A 20,384-nucleotide genomic window follows, 5' to 3' on the forward strand; every position below is an offset into this window, starting at 1 on the left:
TACTTTTAGAAGTTTTAGAAATAATTTGCTTTATTTTCAATCACTAAATCCCTAAGCTGTTAAAAGGCAGAAGTGAAAAGGATCGGTATATTGCAACTGCTTATTGGATTTTAATTCTCCCCTGTGAATTCCAGTCAGGAATTCCCATTATTACTTTATTTGTTGGTTGTTTATCTATTTGTAGACATTCTGTCTGAGAGCATTAAGATTCATTAGAGATACAAAAAATTATGTAAGCCATCAACAGATAATGGTTTCCAGCTTTGGGGAAACAGGTTTATCTTGATAATACAATAAATTTACTTTAAGAATTCAATTGCTCTATGTTTAGATTTACAGCAAATTTAACAACATGGAACATAGCCAGGAATCTAGTAATGGGAAACAAGTTCTCTTAGAAGTCACATGCTAAATGAAAGGATCAGTCATGAAAAGTTATGTCTACAAGAGGGGCCCATATGTTCTCAAACTTTTAGTTTTCTCTTTGCACACAATCCTAACAAGTCCTATTTCCTCATGCCCACTCTTACTTTCTTCTTCTTATATAATGGTCAAAGTGGTCCTTTTATAACAAAAAACCGGTAATGCTACACCCTGTTGAAACTTTTGCACAAATAATATGCCCAATATATATTTGTGGAAATCAACTTTTTAAAAATACGCTCTACTGAAATGGCAGAATATTGAATCAGGTGCAGATGTATAGAACTGCCTACAATTAAGACAAAAATCTATTTTGGATTTGTGGATATAGATGGCATAAGATTGTATAGCTAGATGACTAACCACTACTGACTGGAATCCCTTATTTCCAATTATTCACTATAAGAGAAAGAAATCTTTACTGGAACAAGTATCTAAGAAGTTTTGGGACTTATATCCTTGCTTTTTTGGGTATAAAGGGTTTTTCCCTTTTCTTCTTACATACCTCTCAATTATACCCTGAGAAGAACAGTATCAGACACCTTAACTTCAAAGTATAGAATATTCTTCATTAACTGAGGACAGGCCAGGATGCTACTCCCTTTAACAGAAACTAACAGGAGTCAACATAATTCATCGAGAGCAATCACTTGCAGGAATGGTTTTTAAATATGCAGTAGCTTCAATTAGCATTGTTAAGGATCCAACTACTCACCAGGCCATGTGCTAGGCATTTGAAAAGAATATTCTCTCATTCAGTCACAAAATACTCACAAGTGTCTTATACACAGGAATTTTAATCTCTATTGTGCAAATGAAGGTCAGAGAGACTCAACTCTCCTTAGTGAAAATAAGATGTGTGTCAAATCTCTGGTAGATCAAAATATAATTAGTATAATTTTTCTGTGACATCATAAAGGAAATGAATTGCTAATTTGCATTGAGTCTAGGAAAATCAAAGTCAGTCAGGTATAATTTATGAGTATTAGCCAGTAATATCCAGAGAAGAGTCCCTACATCAAGTGGAACAGAGCATACCACCTACTAAAAATAAACAAACGAAATCTTTGAGGGAGCAAGACCCATCTTTAGACTGCTTGGATAAATTTTAACACTAATGATAATGACAATGCTTGATAATATCACAACCTATGGGCACTTTCCACGAATCTAACACTGGGCTGTGTTTGTATGTGCCATCTTACTTAAGATGTTCAACTTTTACTTAAAAGGTATTCTTACATTTTTAGGTGAAAAGACTGAAGCTCAATAGCTTCAAAAATTTGTTACAGGGACAAAACCTTTGGATGAAGGTTACTGTGACAGCAAACTCTGTGTTCTTTTCTCCTAGTACATAAACTGACTCACCACTGTTTAGGGATACCACATCACTGTCCTTGCCATAATCATGCACTCACCCAGCCAACTCCTGGTTATACAATTGGTTTCCCACACACTTGGCCATGATATTGGCCTAGACAATGAACACTCAAGTTCTTTGGAGGTGGTTATCCTCATTGTAGATAAATGCATTGGCCTTTTTAGTATACTTCCCTGGAGTAAGCTTAGGGACTGACATTCAATCCCTCAGTCTCAGAACTCTGGGAGCAAGTAAAAAAATTAAGCTTCTGCGACTGAAAAGCTCAGCAACAGAAAGACCACATCCATATGAACTCCCCAAACTCAGGTGTCTCTTTTAGAAAAATAGTTTATAATCAGTGGTTTTTCTCACATTCTGCAGACAATGGAAGGCCTTCTAAGGAAGTGCCCCATACCCTAGCCAAGTTTATCAACAGAAATTTCTTCAGAGGAAATCTTTATATCAGAAGCGCAAGTCTCTGATGTGCCAAAGAAGACTTCTCAGGTAGGAGTAAAGAGACTCAAAGAAGGTTAGATAAAGGAGGGTTCGTCAAGTTGGTTGGGGAGTCTGGAAGACAAGGGCAGGTGACTTCACTTCTCCCCATCCATTTCCTTCCTCAGCATTCATAGGTCTTTCTTTCAGTTTGCCTGTTTCTCTTTCAAAATTGGATTAAAAGAACCTCAGAGCTCAACAGAGCGTGTCTAATAGACAAGGCCAAGGCAGTGGGCAGTGAAGGTCTCTCTGGGGCTTGGGCAGGAGGGGATTCCTCTTGCACCTATTTCCACTTACAGCGCCTCCGCAGGGGTAGACAGTAACTCCCAGAGCAGTTTCATCGGGGAGGAATCTGTGCAGTCACCACTCAGCTAAGGAACTGTCCTTCAAAACGCACATGCTGAGGAGGAAGTGGCTAGTTCAAATTTTCACTTCCATGGGCAACATTTATAAGGGACTAGTTTGACAAACATGCCTTTAGATTAGTCTTCATTCCTTTATTTTGCTTCCAAAGTGTGTGTGTTTGTGTGTGTGTGTAAATAATAGGACAGTATACAAATAAAAAGGTTAGAGCCAAGAGTAAAGAGTAAAGCAAAATGAAATTAGAAGTTGCATGGACATGCACATGAGGACAGACTTGAATAATCACTAAATTCTTAGACAGTTCATCATTTTCCTGCTTGATTTAAGAAGGTAATGGCTTCATATATGTATCAAGATGATGGTTTTAAATATCTTGTTACCTGGATTGTCAATTGGCATGTAATAGAAAGCATTTCAATTTTTTCTATGAATTCTTTAAAAAGTCAGCTACACAATATTTCTAAGCATTATTAATGAGCTAAATACACAGAGAATTAAAATGCTGGAACTATGTTACAGCATATTTTAAAGGCCAAACCCCCTTAGCTAAAAAATGTAAATGCTTTGTTTCAGTTTTAATGGGCATGTGTGCAGTTTTCTTTTTTCTTCATTGACATATGAGCCATTTTTCTGATATTAAACATTGGTGACTTTCTTATCTGAACATTAGGGAAAAAAGATTACTAAAAAAAATATGAATGAACTTTTAAATTTCATGATAACCTTCTGGGATTTCCAAGGAGGATTTGGAAGTCTGATCAACAAGGACCAAATGGCATGTTTCCTGCTTTACCTGATTTCTTAGCTAAATAAAGACAGTAACATTTATTTCAAATAAGCTTCATATAACTAAGAACATCTGCTATAATTGAACACCATTCCTTTGCCCTCTAAGGTTACCCATTACCTACAGGTGTGGGGTAACTGAGTTTTGTTTTTTTTTTTAAACTATGAAAAGGTGACTGCTGTCTGTTCAACAGAGAGCTGACTGGAAGGTCCTAATACAGACCCACTGAATGGGAGATGCTGGTTCATTTGATTGCTGACATGGTATTATGAGTCCCTAACAGCTTCCTGGGAATGTGCTGCCTTATAAAAGAGAATCTGCAGGATTGTGAAAAGGAATTACTCTAGAACATTAAGGTTAATAGGATCATTATCTAATGTTCTAAGAGGCAGGGTTAGCAATATCCTGAACTGAGCACATCAGGATATTGCTCGCACTGATTGGAGTCTACTGTAGTCCAAGAGAAATAATGTCCACCTCATGTGTTATCTTGAGAGAGGGCTCTGGCTTGTAGTGATTTTTTGTGAAGTGGCCCACTCATTAAAGGGAATGATGACCCTTTAGACCTATCACATTAAAAAAAATCAATTAAAAGGAAGGAGAAAAAATTAATTTCTGGCTGCTAAATTATTTATTGCCTCACCTACATTCAGGAATAAGGAGAAAATTTCATCCTAATTATCCGCTACCTTTCTGTTCCTTTCTATCAGGCTCTACTCATCAATTCACATGTCCAGCTTGCCCCATAAGAGAGAAAAGTCAGATTTTGTCTTTGCTGTGCTACCTTTACCCCACGTCTGCTCTTGCTTTTCACGTCTGATCTGATACTCTGCAAAAGTGTATTGATTCATCCTTCTATAGCCATTCGTTTATTTACTGAATATTTAATGATAGCTCCTAAAAAGGGGCACATTTTTCGTATTTTCTTATTTTATTTTCAGTGTCTGGCACTACCTCACAATAGTTATTGGATGAATTAATGAACTGAATATCAAGCACCATACTGATTGCTATCATTTGGCTCCATATTCCAGTATATTAGCCTTTCTGATCCACCAGAATTTCTCTATCCTTTGTTTCCCTTCCTAGCATTTTAGTCATCCATGTTCCTCAACAGTGTTTGATGTTACTCTATCATCCAATTTTGATCTCTCCAGTGTTCTCAGAAGGGGACTTAAATCTGGCCCCACAGATTCTCAGCCATTTCATCAATAGCTAGGTCCATGTTCTAGCCAAAGGTTCAAGACCATGGAGGGCAAGATTCAGATAACAAGATAAATGCATAATACTTGGATGGAGTGAAATAATTTCTAATAGGCTTTAAGTTGTATAAATACTACTTTGGTCAGTAAGGTTTCTCAAGGAAAGTCAGTTGTGCCCTAGGCCCCTGGACCACTTGGGGGGCAAAAAGGTCTTAAAGTATAGGAAAAAGGCATTTGGATGTATGGTACTAAGAATACAATTAAGAGCAAAAAACTGTTGGCAATGACCTTCTGTATTGTTTTCCAGAGTTATTTTGCCAATTCAAGAACATTTAAGTCTATAATGATTTTTCATTGTAAAAGTACATCTTTTAAATGAAAACTCATTAAAAATCATTCAGTATCGGTACCAACTAAAAGATAGTATTAGGCTCATTTGTTGATAAAAAAAAAATCGAGTAAGCCTCCTACAACTAAAAAGGAAGTCAATTACTACAATTTCCCATCATTTATAGTCCAAATCAAGTGAGAATGTTTCATGTATAATAGCCACCAGCTAGCAGAGAGTTTAACTTTCTAGGATGCAGAATTCAGACATCAGTTATCTCCTATCTTACGCAGATTCTGTGAGACTATTATCAAGTGATACTTCAGAACTTCTCACCATTTCATTCCATCTCTGTAAAAACTCGCATTTCCTAATTTATTCATTACTAACAATCCATTCCTTCCAGTTAATCACTAGCCAACAAAAAGTATTAATAATTTCCCCAAAGTGTCTAAAAAAAGCAATCCTCAAAATGTTTCACTAAAATGTGTTAGAATGGCTATTATCAAAATGACAAAAGAGAATAAGTGTTAGCAATGTTCCTCAAAAGTTAGAAATAGAGATGCCATATGATTCATCAATCCCACGTCTGGACAAATATTTAAAGTGTCACAAAATTGCTTATTAAAATAATTTCTGCCAAAAAAAAAATCTGCACCTCATATTCACTGTAGCATTATTCACAACAGCCAAGATATGGAAAGAACCTATGTGTCTATCAATGGATGAATGATTAAGAGGTTATTATATATAATACACACACACAGTGGAATATTATTCAGCCTTAAAAGAGAAATCTTGCCATTCACAACAACATGGATGAAACTGGTGGACATTATGCCAAGTGAAATAAGCCAGACATAGACAAATACTGTAGAGCCTCACTTGTGGAATCTATAAAAATGTCGAACTCATAAAACCAAAGAGTAAAATGGTGGTCATCAGGGGCTGGAAGGGTAGGGGAAATGAGTAGATGTTCGTCAAAGCATACAAACTTCCAGCTACAAGATGAATAAGCCCTCAGGAACTAATGTACAGCATGGTGATGACAGTTAATACTGTATTATATACTTGAAACTTGCTCAGAGAGTTGGTCTTGAGTGTTCTCACCACATACATGTACAAAAGAAACCATAACTATGTGAGGTGATAGAGATGTTAATTAGTTTGACAGCAGTAATAATTTCACTATTTATATCAAAACATCACCTTATATACCTTAAATGCACACAATTTTTATTTTCCAAGGATACCACAACAAAGCTGTCTAGCCCCCACACCTCATTTCTGCTGAGTCTAATAAAGCTTCAATCTCTTAAGCTCGCTTACTCATGTAACTGCTAGTTCCCTTACCTCACATCCTCTATCTTTGGCATAAAGAGGTCATCTTTCATGCCAGAGTCTGATTGAAAAAAGAAAAAAAAAAAAAAATCACAGGAAAAGACTGATTCATGTGGTTTGGGTCACATACACAGTAGATCCACCAACTAGAGCTACTAAGGCAGAAAAGTGGTGTAATACAGAAGCTCTCTTAGAGCCACATGGCTTTGGTCAAGGAGTAAGCCTTCCCCCAACTGAAGGAAGAAATACTAGGGAGATCCAACAGCAGTAACAATTCTACTACATGGCTTATTTTAATAAGTAATCATTCTTTTACGATAGACTGCAATCTGCATCTGAGGGAGATATTTTATATTTTTTTCTGCATTATTATTATTATCTACTTGTATATTACTCTCTACTCTGGAGATGACTGGATAGGGGCAGTCTGGGTGGGGTTCTAGGATCCCAGGGTGTGGCTATAGAAGCTATTCCTTAAATGGGGCTTAACTTAGACGCAATTGGTTGTGCTTGTTAGTCAAAAATACGGTATGGCACAGTGAAGAAGGGGGAGACTACCCTTTGGGTACACTGTTCAAAACTGATGAGGATGAGGTGGGAGGAGTTGCTTGGGGAAGGCCAGGTGTTGAAACACACTAAGTAACAGGTTGAGATGTCTCTATTTTATTCTTCTGGCAACAGAGATAATCTGGAATTTTAACGCTGGAAGTTATATTTATATTTGTGTTTTAGAAAACAACTCGAGCAAAAATGTGTATGGCCGAACAGAGGAGCAAGAAACCAGAGGCAGAAAATAATTTTAATAAGTTTACTATAAGCATTCCACACAAACGGATTAGTTACTTCTGTATTTGAGAGCCATTGAAAAGGAGGCATCAGTAGAATCTGGAGTTAAGTGGTAGCTGAGAAAAAGCACAATAGTGAAAGGTAAGGAAGATTTTGAGCTCCTGGGGAGAACATCAGGCTACGAGGTTGATAATTAGTAGATATTCAATGGTAACCTGAAATTAATGTGTTGTAAATGGAAAATCTTTATAGTCTATTAAAAAAGGACAGAAAGATATTTAAATAATCTTGTGGTTAAAAAAATTTCAAAAGGACAGAAAATTCTAAAAAGCACTCAAAATAACCATTTGAATTCAGATGGTAAGATATGGGAGAAGTGAATCACAAGGCCTAAAAGTAACGTGTGATGGTACCATATGCTGCAGCTTTCAGGAACTTTACTTGTTCTTAAAGACAAAAATAAAAATAAAAATACATGTTTAAAGATCCACCAACAATATCAGAAATACAGATCATGGTGCATAGTTACTTTTCCTTTGTGGACTACAGAGTCTGCCTGATTCACTCATCACTACCACACACACCACATACCTACAGCCCAATTTTCTGCCTAAACGAGCTCCAACTTGCCTATTTACAATTCACTGGACTTCATTAAAACTCTATTAACAATTGTTCAACTGATTGGACTTCCTGGTGTAAGCAACAACGATTCCACAACAGCCCAGAATTAAGATGTTTTGGCCCTCACTTGTAACATTGATCAAAATGCAAGCAAGCAGGTCAGCTTGCATTTGTTAAGGAAATGATTCTGCCTGTATTTTTATCTAAGTCAAAAATGTCAAATTAATCAGGAAAGGAACACTAAATGTTGGGAGTTATTTTTTGCGTAAATGCAATAAAAAAATTAAGTCATATTCCACTAGTGCTATCATAGATAAATATTACCAAAAGGGATCATTCTAAAGAAGTGGCTGGTGCCTATCTAAATTTTTCATTTTCATCTGAACTACAAGTAAGTATTTTGACCACTGTCAGTGCTTTACAAACTTAGGATTCAAGATCTTTTGTTCACATGAATGAAATTCTAGTAAATTTGTATTCACCGGATATTTACAGATCACTGACAATGTGTCAGGCACTATGATAAAATCTAAGATGATTATAATGAGTATATTAATAAAATACCATTTTTCATGTTACTATTTGCCAGGAAATTCTAACAATTTCTCATGTATTTATTCATTAATGTTCCTTGAAAATGTTATGAACCTAAGTTTAAAAAGTGGTGAAACTGACACTTGGCGCCAGATTATCGGTTTCTAAAGTCGTTCCATGGTAAAAGATGAAAAATACTGAATTCCACTGGAGCATTACAAATAAATAGCTTGAGAATACAAAAGCAAGCATCTTGACATCCAGCAATCTGGAGGAAACATATGCAAAGTGTCTGGATTGTTTTATGCCCTTGAGGTGGCTGGGCCACTCCCACATATGTGGCTGACACTGTACCATCAGGGTAAGCTCTTGGCAACCTGTCTGTAGGTTCTAGCCCCAAATCCTGAGCAACTCTTTCAACTCTCCTGGTGTCGTTCCACATCTCCTTTGCTCCCTGTCTCTTGCTTTGTGTATTGATAGAGGACTTTCACTCATCGTTATTGAATTATTGCTGACTGTTACTCCTCCACTAATTGTGGCTTTTCAACTGGAGTATGACACCCACGGGCCCTTGGTAAAGCTTTGTCTAGAGTCACTTGGGCTCTACTACCGTGAAGCACTGACCTTATCTTTGGACAGCTCTTAAGTTGGGACATTCTTTCTCCCTGTTGATCTCTAGGACAGGGAACAGGACATGGAGGTCCCTTACTTTCTCCTTGTTAGTTTTTCTAACTTGGACAAATATACTTTTGGTGCAAATCCAGATTTCTAAAATAAGAACAAGTGCAGAATCATAAAATTTACAATTTCTCTGAAGAAATGTTTGTTTTGTTTTTTTATAGCTCATTGTACAACATTTGCTCAAAACAGAAGCGGATCAATAGTGTTTTATTGGTCTCTTTCATGCTAAATCTCTGTTAATGGTACACTAAATCTTGTTACTTTGCTGCATTTCACTGCAGAGACTGTAGGATATGTGGTGGGAGATCCAGGGCCCGAAGTTTGGGGTTGAGGAGTCTGACTGTGGAGGAAGGTGAAGTACAGAAAGGATGTGAGATAATTCGTGGCTCTCCTTCCACTACTCCAGGTTTTACACAAAAGATGCTTAGTTTTGTTCATTCAAGTCATATAGTAGCTTCACCGAAAAAATTTGCAATCCCAAATTCATTATTACCATGCCACTCCCCATTCATTTTCAGCTTTACAGGAAAGAAAAGCAAATGCAATAAAATGAATTCTGAAATAAAAAAAATCATTGAGTGTGTAAAGCCTGTGGTTTGGCCTGTAATTGTTTTCCATTTTTTCCTGATTCCTTTGGAACTAGCATTTTTTCCTTTAGAGAAGCTGAGGGAGCCTTCCTTTCAATGACTAGTTATTTTCCTCTCTCCTTTTACCAAATCTCACTCTACTAAAGGAATTTCATACTTAATGATTAGAATATTGATCACTAAATTTGCTGGCTCTGAAAACATCATCTATTTTGTGTCAAAAAGTGTATTTTGCTTCAAAAATCCTAGCACAATGGGAACACAAAGCAAAGGGAATAGTCTAAAAGAAAAAAAAAATCAAAAGCAATTCAACAGAGCTATTATTTACCAAACACAAAACCACCAAACACATCAATAATATGCCCCTTACCCTGTAGGCATCACTTATACCTGGGTGTGAGTCATAACAGCATCACCTATCAAAACATAATTTTCACGCATGCATGCATTTATTCACTTAACAAATGTCCGCCGATAACGAACTATAAACAAAACACAATGCTAAGCACAGAGAATACAAAGATGGAAAAAACACAGTCTTTGTCTACAAGCAGCTTCTAATCAAGAAAAAGAGACCAAGTACTCACAATATAGTGGAGCCAATGGACTTGTTTTCTGGAGCCAGACTGCTTGTGGTCAACTCTTGGTTTCGCTACTTACCAGCTCTCCAAACCTCAGCTTCCGCAGGGGAGAAAGAAGGATTTATAAGGGTTCTCATCACACGTGCTTGTTGTTAAGGTTAAATGAGATAAGGCGCACATGTGCTTCGTGCAGTAACTATCTCACAGTGATCAAGAAATAATTATTATTGTGAAAAACCGCTAATCCACGATACTAAAACACTCTCACCTGCACTCACAAAGGTTTGGAAGCTACGGGACATTCAAATACAGTGGTTCAGAGGAGAGATGCTCTATTTTTATTTGGTGTTAGAAAGATGCTCAGGAAGACGTTAGGGCATTTGTGGCAGACAGTAAAGAAAGACTAGGATTATAATTTACTGAGATGGTGCAGGGCACAGGAAATGGAGTATACAAATTGAATGTAGAAACTTTTTTTTTTTAAATTTTGAGAATGGAAAAACGGTCACTTTCCAGAACTGCAGAATTTGACACTGCGCAAATATGTAATGGGGTTTTCTCTAATCAATGGTATTATCAACATTTTCTTTTTCTTCCCCAATTCTAAAGTTGGGTCCTTGTATCTTGGGGGAAAACAAATGGACTTTTGGCTTCTATCAAGTCCTGTCTAAATTAAAAACAACTGCTATTACTCCTCCCACTACTAGTCTGTGTTAGTTTATTTACCAACTTGGATGTGACGCTTTTGGGGTATCTACTGAATGCCACAGATGGTCAATGATTTCAAGTTGATTATGGTGACAGAGAAGTCTGGTTCTAGCTCACACCATTATGGCTAAAGCAGAAATTGCTCAAATTGGTGACCTGTGGATTTAAAAGCATCCCAGGTGATTCCAACAGAAAGCCAAGTTTGCAAACAATGAGGTCAGGCATCGTAACCATCTCCTTCCCTCTGCATTGGGAAGCTTCCTCGTAGGAGTAAGGAGGGGGTTTTGTCAGCCAGCGTCAGTGATTATATGAATGGTTGGAGCCAAGGCCTAAAGATCTGTGGGACTTAAACTGCACTGAAGTAAAGCAATAAGAGCACATATGCACTATACTTGGGACAAGACAAATAATCAATAAACAAAACTGTCCCTTCCATCTGCACAAGTGGGAAGTGTTTTCACAAAGGACGTTAGAATAGCATGTGTGGTTCTGCCACACAGAATTCCTTCAGACATTTTATCCTTGAGACTTACCTTAACCCACTTAAAAATGAACCACACATCTGTACCTATGAACTTAATTCTTTCAGGCTTTTAATAGGCAAACAAAACAAAATACACCCTTCCAAACAAAACAAAACAAAACCCCACAAACTTCTCTGACTAATGTATGTACTAAACATTTTGTAGCCATTTTTTAAAGGACATTCAAAGAGCTTTGTCATTTTCCTTATTTTTAATTTGTATATTTTGAAAATTCAACTCACCCTTCCATAGAGTTAAGGCAGCAGCACACAGAACAAAAAAATACCTGATCAGAGTGAAGCCATTATCCATACACTGATTTTTTTTTTTTTTGCTAACATGGGAATATTCTTTAAAATAAGTAGATTTGGTGAAAGATGTTAAAGGGCAATGTTTTTTGAAGAAAAGATTCATTTTCACTGTATCTGAAATATAGTAGTCCAGAAGCCAAAATGAGGCTTTCAGAACTTAAGACTTCATGGAAACAAAAGCAGAAGAAAATATATTTAATAATAACATATCAGTAAGTATAGGGATTCTAACTCATTGATTCCTTCAAAACATATTATTCATTATTTTATCCATTCAAAAAATATTAATCAAATGCCTCTTATGTATCCAGACACTATTCTAGATTCTGATGATGTAGTAATGAATAAAATGGACAAAATCCCTGTCTTTATGGAGCTTATAATTTACTAGGGGGACAGACAAGAGGCAAATAAACATATGTAACATATAATCAAGGACATAGACTATATATAAAATAGGAGCCAGAACTGAAAAATGAAATGGTAGCTGGAAAGGAGAGTGAGGTAAAAAAAATGAGTTCTTTTGTTTATTTATTCACTAAGTGAGAGAAATAAGAGCATGAACTTTGCTCTGGAATTCTTTCTGTCTGGATTGTTTTTTTCCCAAATACAAGTCTAATTCTCTTATATGCTCTGTTCAAATGTCATCTTTTCAATGAGGCCTTCACTGGTCACCTTATTTAAGATTGCATCACTTTCCACCCACCAGCACTACCTATTTGATCTCTATCTTCTATATTTTCATTATTGCTTGTGGTTATTTCCTGCCTCAGCCTCATAACAATGGAAGCTCCATGAAGGCAAGAGTTACTTTCTGTTATGGTCACTGTCAAGTCCCCAGCACCTGGAACAGTACCAGAGACATACCTGGTATTCAACACATATTTCTGAATAAATGTTTGGATGAATTAATGAATAAGTGAGCCAGTAGAGGGTCTGACATATAGTTGAGGCACAGAAAGGACACTGTTTGGGATGAACATAACGAACACTATGATGAACAATGAACAATAATTAGTTCCCGCCATCAGCACCTACTTTCTAGTGCCTGGAAGCAAACAGACAATCCCATTCCAATGTGATGAGAATTCTGGGTACTCTGGAAACACATAGGAGTTTCCTCCTCTGATGTGAAATAAAGGCAGGCTAATCTAGATGGGGTGATAGCTAAATGGAGACCTGAATATAGGGCTATCCAGGTAAGGAAAGGCAGAGAGAACAGCATGTTCAAAGTAACTGATGATGAGTGAGAGCTTGCCACCTTCTGGGAACTGTAAATATTTGTATAGCTGAAGCTGACAGGGTCTTTTAGGGCACCCTGAACAAAAAGGACTTGATGCAGAGTACAAGGAAGAGTCACTGAAGGGTTTTACATAGGGAACCACAAGATCATATCTATGTTGGAGAGAATCACAAGATCATATCTATGTTGGAGAGAATGATTGGAATGTGGATACTGGAGACAGTTAACTTGGCATTAAGTGATAGCGGACTCAACCTACATAGGGGCATTCAGGGTGGGAAGAAGCACAGAAAGTCTGGTGATAGTGCATGCCCTTCCCCAGGATGGAAGCAAGAATCTATAGTTCAAGAAAGAAGGAATAATGAATCCTTTAATGTCTTCCAGTAGCCAAATATCTTATTTGCAAAGTTAAGCTCCTTGAGAAGTTCCATAGTTGAATCTTTCTACCTGTTCTCCTTCAAGTACTCACAAGTCAACACTGCTTTTCCAATTATCACTGTCCATTCATGGGGCTTCAAGGCTAAATAGCAGAATGGGGAGGGACCGTAGTTGGCTGTTGTGCCAACTATCCAAAGCACCAGCATATGGAAGCATCTTTTGTAGGAACCAGAAAAGATATCAGGTGTTAGTCTAGGAAGGAAATTGTCTAGAAGAGTAGAAGATAACTTTCTGGACCTTTTTTCTTACTATCTTCTCTAAAACTCTTGTTCCTTTCTTTCCCCTTCCTTTACCCAAGAGCATTGTGTTTTTCCCTTAGAATGAAGTAAACAGATGCATTCTGTTTAATCTTTGATGCTAATTCTGCCTCTTTCATCACTCTTTTTTCTTTCTTCTTTGCTCATATATCTCACACACATACATGCACACACACACACAGACACATACACACATCTTACATTTTTATGCTGGAAGCTCCACCATAGTTCTTGGAGTCTGTCCTTCCTGATTTTGCATCTCTGTCATGCAACACAAGTTCTATTCTCAAAAAATGTTGGAATGGATGCAGCTATGTTAGATATGAAATGAGGAACAGTATTTCATATAGGAATACACACTGAAATACCTGGAGTTGAAAAAAACCCATAATAACTGTACCCAGAGGAAGAGAGGAGATGCCACTGTGGTATATGTGTCTTAGTCCAGTCAGGATGCCATAACAAAATACCATAAACTGAGGGACTTAACCACCAGAAGTTTATTTTCTCACAGTTCTGCAGGCTGAGAAGTCCAAGATCAATGTGCAGGTTTATCTGGTTCCTGGTAAGGATTCTCTTCCTGGTGTGTAGTCAGCTGCCTTCTCACTGTGCCCTCACATGGTGAAGAGGGAGAGAGAACTCCGGTGTCTCTTCCTCTTCGTCTATCAAGTTAGGGTTCAACCCTTATGATCTCATTTAACCTTTATCACCTCCTCACAGGTCCTATCTCTAAAGACAGTCACCCTGGGAGCAGGGCTTCAGCACATGAATTTTAGGGAAACACAATTCAGTCCATAGCAATATGCATACTTAGTGAATCTCTTACAAACATTCACAGACTCAGTGCTTTTATGTTCCAGTGTTTCCCAGCTTTTTCATACCCATAACCACCTTCTAAAATATCATGCACTAGAAGTACGGGCAGTGCTCTTGGGACTAGTGGTTTGTTGGCACTGTGAGAGTCTGCACAATGACCTCGGAAGAGGCTTGCTGTTTAAGCCAGATGACCTACATTTGAATTCTAGCTTTGACATTCCTGCTTCTGGGCAAGTTATTTAAATTCTCTAAGACTCAGTTCTCATCTATAAGATGGAGATAATACATCCTACCATGTTGTTGTGAAGCCTGAATGAATGACACATGTGGAAATATTTGAGCCAAGGAAGATGTGCAGCAAGTGCTCAGCCTTTAGACTTCAGTCTAGTCACTTGTCTCCGAGACCGCCATTAATATTTTACTTCTTATTGATAGGGTTCAGATAACTGGCATTTATTCTGTGCCAGACAGTGTTATAAGTAACTTTTCATAGGTGTATTATCTAAATTAATACTCACAAATATGAAGTAACTATTACTATTACTCTCAGGAAACAAAGACAGCTTCTACTGACATGGAAGAACCTAGTGACGATTCCTCAGCCTCTTCAGAGACAGAAAAAAAGCTAGGAAATGGAAAGCAAGAAGTCCCTAACCTTTGAAAAAACACTTTTGATTTCTCTGAGGTCCTGAGGTGATAGAGGGTGGCTGGCATTAACAACCTCTAGCAACTGCCCCTACTTCTGAAAGGGGTGGCTTATTGGTTTCCTATTACTACTGTAACAAATTACCACAAATTTAGGGGTTTAACACTACACAAATTTATTCTCTTATAGTTCTGGGGATCCAAAGTCTAAAATAGGTCTCAGAGCTGTGTTCCAAGGTGTTAGTGGAGATTGTGTTTCCCTGACTTTTCCAACTTCAAGCGGCTTCCTGCATTCTTGACTCATGGCCCTGCTTCACTCCAAACTGCTTTCCTCATCACATCTCCTTCTTTGACGCTTACTCTCTTGCCTTCCTCTTCCCCTGATAATCACCCTTATGATTATACAGATCCAACCTAGACAATCCAGGGTAATGTTTACGTATGAAGATCTTTATTTTAATGAAGTCCCTTTTGCTAGATAAGGTAACATATTCAGAGACTCTGGCATTAGGACAAGGAATTCTTTGGGAAGCCATTTTTCTGCCCACCACAGGTGACTCTGGGTGCCATTACCCCCATCCCACAACAGCTTCTGGGCCATAGGTAGACACTCAGTGTAAGGTGGGCCAATCAGCTTTACCTTCCCCAAATTTTATATTTGGTGATTCAGGCACTGATGTTAGCTGTGGGATATTATGTTGACAATTCTTATAAGCCAGACCATAATCACCACAGTAAACCAAAACCAAGCGCAACGTGAAATTGGAGAGAGCAGTGGGGGCAAAAAATTATGAGGAAACAGAAACACTAAGTCTACAAGAAAGTGAATGGAACAAATATGCAGAAAGAAGCAGAGTTTTAGGATGCCCTTCATTAACAATCTCTTTATTCCTTATTAGATCTAGTTTTAAAACTCCTGCTCCTTGCAGCCAGAACAGTTTTAATTAGAGCCATGCTTGAGCAGGGTGGAGACCATACCTGAAAAGTCCTCCACCTACTCTAAAACCCCATGAAAATGCAGAACGGGGCTGTTGCACGCATCACAGTGGATGGGAGGTTTGGGGGGCTCCCAGGCATACTGAAAAGATAAAGAGCTCATAGGCATGGACAAAGTCCTAAAATCCAGACTGCAGGATTTTCCTACTATCCAAAAATGTACAGAGCTTTCACTACTCAATAATTTGTTGTCATTTTTCTCCCTTCCCAATTCTAACATTGTACTGTGACCAAAGAAGTAGAGCTCTGATTCCTGTGAAGCCCTCACGGCAGAAATACAGCCCAAACAGCATCTACTCCCTTGGCATCAGCTGTGCTGCTGTATCTGACAGAACTGAGGATTCGCCAGGTACTGTGCTAAGCACTTTCCCTGCATTATCTCACTGAGTCCATCCTACAAAGTAGGAAGCAGCATTATTTTCATTTTAAACATTTTAACACTGGGGTAATATTTTTTTAAAGATTTTATTTATTTATTTGTCAGAGAGCAAGAGACAGAGCACAAGCAGGGGGAGCTGCAGGCAGATGGAGAAGCAGGTTCCCTACTGAGCAAGGAGCCCAATGCAAGACTTGATCCCAGGACCCTGGGATCATGACCCGAGCCAAAGGCAGATGCTTAAGCGACTGAGCCACCCAGCCATCCCAACACTGGGGTAATCTTAACCAATAGGTTGAATATTTCCGTGACTAAAAATACATTAATACTACAAATGTAAATCCATAATCAAACCCATAAATTGACATGTGGAAAAGGAGCTTTGAAGAGAAACTTTCAGGGAAGGATGGAGAAAGGAGTTCCAAGTGTTCGCAGTGATAAGAATGTCTGGTCTGGTTCAATTCATTGTCTTTAGGCACGAATTTCTTAAAAAAATTTTTTTACCCCAAAGCTCTTTTTTCTAGCTCCAAGTCCTTTTTTATTTTTTATTTTTTGACAGAAATCTTTTGCTTTATCTTCTACAAATGAATGTTAAGGAAAGGAATACTGGCTGAAACACTGCCTTTTGCCTTTGGCCTATTTCTGACCTGCATTCACAGACTGCAGAAACGGGGCTTGGGGGTTTCTGAGCCAACTCCTGGAGTCCAGCATTACAAACTTGAAACTCTTCTCTTTGACCATGGTGATTAGATTCAGCCTCTGGGGGGCTCACCTGTTTAAAGTTCTGTACTCTGGGGGTGCCTGGGTGGCTCAGTCAATTAAGTGGCTGCCTTCGGCTCAGGTCATGATCCCAGGGTCCTGGGATCGAGCCCTGCGTTGGGCTCCCTGCTTAGCGGGGAGTCTGCTTCTCCCTCTGCCTCACCCCTTGGCTTGTGCTATCTCTCTTGCTCACTCTCTCTCTCTCAAAGAAATAAAATCTTTAAAAAAAAATAAAGTTGTGTACTCTGAAGGCTCTCTAATTCAGCAGAGGCAGTTTCCTCTTCAAAATACTCTCTCTTTTTTTAAAAAATATTTATTTATTTATTTATTTGAGAGAGAGAGGGAGAGAGTGGGGGGAGGGGCAGAGGGAGAGAATCTTCAAGCAGACTCCCCGCTGAGTACGTAGCCTGACTCGTGGCTTGATCCCACAACCCATGAGATCACGACCTGAGTCGAAACCAAGAATGGAACGTTCAACTGACTGAGCCACCCAGGTAACTCTCAAAGTACTCTCTTTGACTGTAGTTTTAAAGACAGTTTAAAGATTTCAAGTGTCTTTTTCGTATATGTAAAAATGAGACACTTTAGGATCACTGGAGCTTATCAGTGAATTAGAAGTGCAAAACAATCAAACATCTAATAACACTCTAGTGAAACCCACATTCTTCACCTTCAGTCCAAAAAGCCCTGATAGATTGCTCTCCTTAAAATGCATTTATATTGATCCCAAAGCCAAAGACCCCACCAAAAAGGAGAATTACAGACCAATATCCCTGATGAACATGGATGCAAAAATTCTCACCAAAATACTAGCCAATAGGATCCCACAGTACATTAAAAGGATTATTCACCACGACCAACTGGGATTTATTCCTGGGCTGCAAGATTGGTTCAACATTCACAAATCAATCAATGTGATACACTATATTAATAAAAGAAAGGAAAAGAACCATATGATACTCTCAATTGATGCAGAAAAAGCATTTGACAAAGTACAACATCCTTTCTTGATTAAAACTCTTCACAGTATAGGGATAGAGGGTACATACCCCAATATCATAAAAGCAATCTGTGAAAAACCCACAGCGAACATCATTCTCAATGGGGAAAAACTGAGAGCTTTTCCCCTAAGGTCAGGAACATGGTAGGAATGTCCACTATCACCACTCCTGTTCTGTTCAACATAGTACTGGAAGTCCTAGCCTCAGCAATCAGACAACAAAAAGAAATAAAAGGCATTCAAATCAGCAAAGAAGTCAAACTCTCACTCTTTGCAGATGATATGATATTTTATGTGGAAAACCCAAAAGACTCCACCCCAAAACTGCTAGAACTCATACAGGAATTCAGTCAAGTGGCAGGATATAAAATCAATGCACAGAAATTCGTGGCATTTCTATCCACCAACAATGAGACAGAAGAAAGAGAAATTAAGGAGTTGATCCCATTTACAACTGCACCCAAAACCATAAGATACCTAGGAATAAATCTAACCAAAGAGGCAAAGAATCTGTACTCAGAAAACTATAGAATACTCATGAAAGAAATTGAGGAAGACACAAAGAAATGGAAAAATGTTCCATGCTCAGGGATTGGAAGAACAAATATTGTGAAAATGTCTATGCTACCTAGAGCAATCTACACATACAATGCAATCCCTATCAAAATACCATCCACTTTTTTCAAAGAAATGGAACAAATAATCCTAAAATTTGTATGGAATCAGAAAAGACCCCGAAGAGCCAGAGGAATGTTGAAAAAGAAAACCAAAGCTGGTGGCATCACAATTTCAGACTTCCAGCTTTATTACAAAGCTGTAATCATCAAGATAGTATGGTACTGGCACAAAAACAGACACATAGATCAATGGAACAGAATAGAGAACTCAGAAATGGACTCTCAACTCTATGGTCAACTAATCTTTAACAAAGCAGGAAAGAATGTCTAATGGAAAAAAGACAGTCTCTTCAACAAATGGTGTTGGGAAAATTGGACAGCCACATGCAGAAGAATGAAACTGGACCATTTCCTTACACCACACACAAAAATAGACTCCAAATGGTTGAAAGACCTAAATGTGAGACAGGAGTCCATCAAAATCCTAAAGGAGAACACAGGCAGCAACCTCTTCGACCTCAGCGGCAGCAACTTCTTCCTAGAAAAATTGCCAAAGGCAAGGGAAGCAAGGGCAAAAATGACCTCTTGGGACTTCATCAAGATTAAAAGCTTTTGCACAGCAAAGGAAACAGTCAACAAAACCAAAAGACAACCGACAGAATGGGAGAAGATATTTGCAAATGACATATCAGATAAAGGGCTAGTATCCAAAATCTAGAAAGAACTTATCAAACTCAACACCCAAAGAACAAAGAATCCAATCAAGAAATGGGCAGAAGACATGAACAGACATTTTTCCAAAGAAGACATCCAACTGGCCAACAGACACATGAAAAAGTGCTCAACATCACTCGGCATCAGGGAAATACAAATCAAACCACAGTGAGATACCACTTCACACCAGTCAGAATGGCTAAAATTAACAAGTCAGGAAGTTTCAGATGTTGGTGAGGATGCGGAGAAAGGGCAACCCTCCTACATTGTTGGTGGGAATGCAAGCTGGTGCAGCCATTCTGGAAAATGGTATGGAGGTTCCTCAAAAAGTTGAAAATAGAGCTATTCTTTGATCCAGGAATTGCAGTACTGGCTATTTACACCAAAGATGCAAATGTAGTAATCCGAAGGGGTACGTGCTTCCTGATGTTTATAACAGCAATGTCCACAATAGCCAAGCTATGGAAAGAGCCCAGATGTCCATCGACAGATGAATGGATAAAGAAGAGGTGGAATATATATACAATGGAATATTATGCAGCCATCAAAAAGATGAAATCTTACAATTGGCAACGACATGGCTGGAACTAGAGGGTATTATGCTAAGTGAAATAAGTCAATCAGAGAAAGACAATTATCCTATGATCTCACTGATATGTGGAATTTGAGAAACAAGGCAGAGGATTATAAGGGAAAAGAGGAAAAAATGAAACAAGAAGAAACCAGAGAGGGAGACAAACCATAAGAGATTCTTAAACTCAGGAAACAAACTGGGGGTTGCTGGAGTGGAGGGGGGTGGGAGGGCTGGGATGGCTGGGTGATGGGCATTGGGGAGGGTATGTATTGTGTAAGACTGATGTACCCCTGAATCAAATAATACATTATATGTTA

General features: G+C 38.3%; 1 protein-coding gene across 6 annotated transcripts in view; it reads right to left on the minus strand.

Moving 5' to 3' along the window:
• LOC118544846 (leucine-rich repeat and immunoglobulin-like domain-containing nogo receptor-interacting protein 2) overlaps window positions 1–20,384 on the minus strand; it is a 1,211,198-nt gene that overhangs the window by 190,811 nt on the left and 1,000,003 nt on the right. Inside the window, exon 7 of one of the 6 annotated variants that reach the window (XM_078061338.1) lies at window positions 10,096–10,186. The exons of the other annotated variants lie outside the window; for them this stretch is intronic. The gene's annotated coding sequence lies outside the window, so the exon portion shown is untranslated. The remainder of the gene's footprint in view (window positions 1–10,095; window positions 10,187–20,384) is intronic. 6 annotated transcript variants of the gene reach the window in all.

This window comes from Halichoerus grypus, chromosome 14 (genome assembly GCF_964656455.1).
Source record: "Halichoerus grypus chromosome 14, mHalGry1.hap1.1, whole genome shotgun sequence".
NCBI lineage: Eukaryota > Metazoa > Chordata > Mammalia > Carnivora > Phocidae > Halichoerus > Halichoerus grypus.